At 47.3% G+C, this 6000-nt stretch overlaps 1 protein-coding gene across 6 annotated transcripts in view; it reads left to right on the top strand.

Moving 5' to 3' along the window:
* The first annotated feature begins 2899 nt into the window (after window positions 1-2899).
* Window positions 2900-6000, top strand: part of SYK (spleen associated tyrosine kinase) — a 430546-nt gene continuing 427445 nt past the window's right edge. For 2 of the 6 annotated variants that reach the window (XM_085632729.1, XM_085632726.1), the window contains exon 1: window positions 2946-3334. The gene's annotated coding sequence lies outside the window, so the exon portion shown is untranslated. Of the gene's footprint in view, window positions 3335-6000 lie in introns of all 6 variants that reach the window. The other 4 variants (XM_085632733.1, XM_085632731.1, XM_085632724.1 and 1 more) reach the window with 4 other exon arrangements.

Here is a 6000-nt window from a genome sequence, read left to right as displayed (position 1 = left end):
TAATCATTTGTCTTTGATTTTCGTTTATGTATACCTGGATCCACGCCTGGTGCCTGGAAGCGCTACGTACCGCTATGACTACAAAAGGCGGACAATCAAAGGGACCGGTGGATCCGGAACGTGAGGGGCAAGCGGCGCCGTCAAGTTGGATGGGTGATCAACCCAGTGGTTCAAGTGGTGCTAGCCTGGATGGCGCTTCATATGCTTCATAATGGACTGTATAGCTTTCATTCGTTTGTGGTTGCCATTCGTGGTAAGTCGGCAGTACGTCTGTCTGGCAGGTGTGTACCTGCAGATCTGCTGCTGCATTCTAGTGAGAGGGTATGGTTGTCACCCATTTAATTTTGCCACACGAGTTCTGACGGCAGTGCGCTGCTTTGTAAGTATATACCTTTACTAATGGTAAAAAACACAAGTATCAGGGGCAGAGGCGACACATAACTCCTGTGTCATGGAACGGTTAACTGCCATTACGGCGCATGTGCACGCAGGCGCCTTTCGATGCGGACATGGAGTAGTGTTTGGATGCTCCGTGTAGGGGGATAGGCAGGCACGGGGCCTATCCCAGAACATTATGCTTGGATGCTGATAGTTCACGGTTTAGGGGTCCTAAATGGCAGGTTCACTCCCTATGATGAATCCAGCACTGTTGCATTATTGTCCTGCTAATGGGAGTGCCCGGGTGAACGCACCCTGTAATTACATTAGTCACTGGGCGGGTTGGGAGGCTCCTGAGTAGGGGCAGCAGCCAACACAGAACCTAGCTTAGAGCATATTGTTTCAGTTTCAGTGGTTCATGAGGCCCAGGGGGATGCTCATGGGAATTATCTGGGACCCTGTGGGGCACTATTTTGGGTTGTATCACAAATTGTACAATTACATCGGGAATGAGTACCGGGTTATGGGAGTGGCTGGTCAACTCTGTCGGTTTAGAGCATGGTGCTAATAATGCTAGGGGTTTGGGTTGCAACGTGGTACATCACGATGCGTCAATCAAGACCATTTGGTGGCTCCTTGACGGTATGTCAATTTTGTCAGATTCAGTCAGCTCTGGGATTTGTGTTGCCTTACACTAGGTAGGGGGTTGCGTACCCTACCCCTGGGTAGAACAAGGGGAATACTTTGCATGGGATTGGGAATGCGACATGACTATGCCGAGGTACACTTCAGCATGGAGTGCAGAGATTCCAGTAGGGAGAAGGCTAGCTAGCGTTTTTACACCTGCAGACTAGACAGACAGAGCTGAGAACAGGGTGGTTTTCAAGTATATGTCCTTGGCCTCAGTCAGTTTTGGGGTTTTCTTTAGGACTGATCTTCTGAAGAGATAGTCCTTCGCCGCAATGGTCCCTATAGTTAGTGGGGGAATGACTTGATACCACTAGGTAGAAGGGTCTTGCGGGAGGAAGTAATCTTCGAGGTTGGCCGGTTAGCACAGGAGTAACAGGGCTGCAGCATAGTCTGGTCACATGGGGTGTCAGGGCGAATTGTGCTTTATAGAAGTCGTGGTTCACTCGACTAGGTTAGGTGATGGAGTAGAGTTGTAGGATTGGGGGGGGGCCAGATAGTCGGTCAACTATGCTGGCCTGTGGCGGTAAGGTCATGACTGGTGAGCAGTTAATTTATGGTCCTTAGGGGGCGGCGCCATTCACGGATGGGGTCGCCCAGGAGGAGGGACAAGGGGTCTCTCCTAGAACTCCAGGGGCGGTACATCCGGTTGGATGGATGGGTGCGGGGAAAGAGGGGAGTCACGCTTTCTTTGGGCTGGTTGGCCACCCCGCACTGGTATGGACGTCATTAAATGGCGCAGAGTGCAAGACCCCACAAATTGGAATGGAGTTCAGGGAACGTATGGGGGTAACCGGGGGGGGGGAAGTACCCTCTCGGTAAGCGGGCCCTCTGCGCATGCGCAACTCCTACGGGAGGGCGTGGTTAATTGATAAGGATCTGACACCGGTTAGCGACCTTGCCGTAGGCCCAAATAGGATACGCAGAAAATAATTAATGTATGATTATGTCCAGATGTTAGATTCGGATAGGAAAACTATGTATTAGTGATAGTTTAAAGTTAGCCATCTGATATCTGTGCATATGAATTGTAATCAAATGTTGTGTTATGTTTCTGCGTATAATTGTGTCAATATTGTTTATTTCAAAATTTTAATTTTGTTTTCATATTTTTAATAAATACGGCCGGGGGTTGTACGACCCCCGCCTCCAAAAAGTAATTACCTTCTCATGTCCCTCATTAGAAATGTGTTTTACGGGCAGGGGAGGGGGGAATTCGGTAGTCCCAGACCATATATTTTCTAACAACTCCCTCCCCTCATGACACATAGATCAATCGAAAGCATGGCTCACCGATACCCAGGATTAGGAACTGTGATGACAGACTCAGAATCACACAATTGACAGAGCATATCGACACTTTTATAATGTTATTAATTGTGTAAATTTGCAGATTGTTTATTCCTCAGAGCGCTCAGTTTTTCCATTCTTGAGTAGTCATCCTTATCCCATTGGAAACTCAGGAACACATTCTCAGAGTGCACAGAAAAAGCCAGGTTTGGTGGAGCTACTTATACAGAAACCTCGGAACCCTGAGCGCTCTACGTGATGATGTTTATAGTATTAACAGAGAACTAAAGCATTAAATAGATTACAAATTCGTGCAACCGTGCGCTTGTTTGTAGAGTAAAAGAATGCCACTTATATGTGGATATCAGGGCCCTATTTTCCTGGGAACTTCCTCATATACACCACAAGTTTATTTCCGTCTACGCTTGTTGAGGCTCATGTTTCGACCTGCACGAAATCTATCATTAGATAAACAAGTTAATGGCTGACTCAGGCGACTCTTTCACCAATCCTGGCCCGCACCGTTTGCTCGGAATGAAGGCGTGGCTCTTAAGGGAACTCCTTTTACGTCATTTTCGGTGAGACACATTCCCAGGGTTCATCCCTTTCCAATTGGCAGGCACGGGAAAGCTATTCTCCACTCACAAAAGGGTTCGGAAAGGTTAAGGAGCGAGGTCAACATTTAAATGAAGATGACGACGGTTGCACCGTGTTTATCATTTGGTAACAGCAATCTTCCAAAGCAAAATAAGTGAGAAGGTCGCGTCAAGGAAGCAGGCAGAAATAGAAAATGTTAGGTGTCATGGGATAGCCCAAAGTCTCTGAAAACAGGCAAATAAAATGTGCCTGGTTGGGTTAATGCTCCCAAGCCTGCTACTTCCTTGTTGAATATGTTAACTGTTCCCTTTCCAAGTTCCGTCGAACATTTGGCAAATGCATCAAGGCAGCCCGAACGTCTGAAAGAAACACATAGCAAAAGGTAAGGAATTGCACGTTATTGCTTCCTATTTCTAGAGCATGTAGCCTGACAGGTAATGTGCAAAACCAGTGAAAACAGTGTGGGGGTGGGGGAAAGGAGTTCATCGCAGCCGGCAAACACTCACCTAGGATCGTTGTGCTGTGGAGGTTTTGAAAGTTGTTTCTTCTGGCAAGGATCCTCATGTGTCTTTATCTACTTTCTGAATCTTTCACACACCTGTTTGCGCATGCTCCGTGGAGTGAGCAGAGACTCCCCAAGCCTTTGTGAGTGCTTCATCTCAGCTGGCGTTGTTCACATTGTCGCAAATCAAAGATCCAGCATACAATGTGAGGCATATGTATCTAATATTCACGCAACACGCCACTTTACTGTTCTGCGCTGTGTGAAAAGGAGAGGGCAGGAATGCAGCACACATAGAAAGAGGAACAAGCATTGGCATAGCCAATAGCTCTCGCCTTTGGGACCTTATAAGTGTATAGCCATGCAACAGTTGATGTTGTTGCACCAAGGATATTGTGCTGTGCTGCATAACTAAATACTTCTAAGGTCCCAAAGGCGAGACGTATTGGCTATGCCAATGCCTGTTACCTCTGGAAATAGCTTTCGTCTTAAAAACACAAGACCTAAATCGGCGCCAGTGCACATGTAAGTTCTGTGCGCAATTCACTGCGTGGGCCTCTTATGATGTGAGGTAGCAATTGGCATAGCCAGTAGGTCTCGGCTTTGGGAGCTTATACGAAATACAGAATCAACCATACTTTTTGACTTGTGTGCTAAAAGAAGTGACCACTTTGTGCTCGTGAGAACATACGAGACTGCACAAGTGAAACAGGTGAAGAAAAAAAAAACAATACTACAGCGTATTGGACCAGAATTCAAAAACGAAGTTATGCATGAACCAATATGTTAAAAAAAGACATTTTGTAAAATCATGACATACTTCACAGTCCAAATTTAGCTTGTCTATGTCAACGGCATTAATTATCAGGACAACATAGGATGATAACTGCCTACTGGGTGAAAAAAAAGACAGAAGATTTATAGATGGAAGAACCGAACTAAGCAGGCACATGACGTAAACAAGGGACTAATATAAAGTATTTGGAAGGTTTTGTACGTACCTGTAGGATTAGAGAAGACCAATAGGAGAGGGGGTGGCATAAGCCTTTGTAGTCAATTATACAGCCCCTAAGAGAAGAGTTAAGCTAGAGATGGCACTTACATGGAAGGATTCAGGCAGAGTTTAAGAATTCAAAGGCCGGGTTCACAATCGGCGGCTCACGTCCACGATGGTATGAATGTCCTTAAGGGGATAGAGCGCCCTGGAGGAGGGTCTCCCCGTTGGGAGGTTGGGAGTGAAAACGCTCACTACAGGGGTTTGGGAAAGGTACCCTGGAAGCAAGTAAGAGATATGTAGCAAGGAAAAGAGACTATTAATATGTCTGCACTGCAAGCCCCCCGTTAGAAGGAAGCTTAAATCGAGGAACTGATCCAGAGTTAATCTTTCAGCGAGCTCCATGGGGTGTCGGCTGCACAGTTCTGGTGAGGGTGTGTGAATCAATTTATACAGGACATGACTATAAAGAAAGCACAAATGTGGAAAATTCAGTGGAGGGAGAGAGTGAGAAAAAACCACTGGCAGTCAATCAACAACAGTCCCCAGGCTCTTAAGATGGCTCCAGGCACTGGCAGTTAATTAAAGACTAGAAGTAACGACACACGTGTGTGCTGAAGGGCACCAATGAGACCCGCAGGGTAATTAGTAAATATGGCAAATATACAAGGTGATGAATGCCCTCATGTCTTGCAAAGCCTATGCACTTGTGCAACGTGGTATATCAACAGCCATGATGGAGTCCTTCCTGAGCCAGACAATCAAAGAAGTATTGAGGACAGTGAATGTCGGACCAGCTAACCAATGCGTGCTGAGTTCGGTGTCCAGCGGGGGCCAAGGGGCACCAAAGCGGGCATGATTCAGTGGGGAAGAAGCTACTTCCCCCCGAAAGGGGTCTATTAGAATTGGGACTTGCTGGCAAGTTCACGCTGTGAACAGTCCCACCCGTAAACATGCAAACGCAAGTGTGGGTGTGCTAGTAGCAGGAAGGTTAGACGACCGGAAGGCGTTCTTACTAACCCTGGGCGTAGTTCGCAAAGTAGCACTTCGCGAAGCTACGCAAAGTGCAGTTCGCACTACGCGAGCTACGCGTAGCACTTTGCGAACTGCGTAGTACCTTCTTTGCACTGTGCCAGATGTCGTTTTCAATGATTGCACAGTGCGGACAAGCAACCGGCACTGTGCAATAATTGAAAATGGCATCTTGCACAGTGCGAGCTGTAGTTTTCTGCTGCTCGAGTAGATTTTTACTCGAGCGGCAGCTTTCTCAATGCGAACTGGTAGTTTCTCATCGCGAGCGGTCGCGAGCATACGCGACCACTCGCAATGAGAAACCTGACCTCCTCGCGTTGGGAATCTCGCCGGGAGGTTTATTTTCCATGCTCGCGATCGGCAACTTGATGTTGCTGATCGCGAACAAGGAAAAAGTCTCGCCGGGATGTCATTTTGCTTGCTCGCGGTCGCCAACTTGACGTTGAGGACCGCGAGCAAGCAAAAAATGACCGCAGCACTACGCAACACTATGCTACGCGTGTTCGCACTGTGCTACGTG

This window comes from Triturus cristatus, chromosome 2_1, assembly GCF_964204655.1.
Source record: "Triturus cristatus chromosome 2_1, aTriCri1.1, whole genome shotgun sequence".
NCBI lineage: Eukaryota > Metazoa > Chordata > Amphibia > Caudata > Salamandridae > Triturus > Triturus cristatus.
Note: the sequence above shows the minus strand (reverse complement) of the source record. Positions and strands in the feature narration are given on the sequence as shown.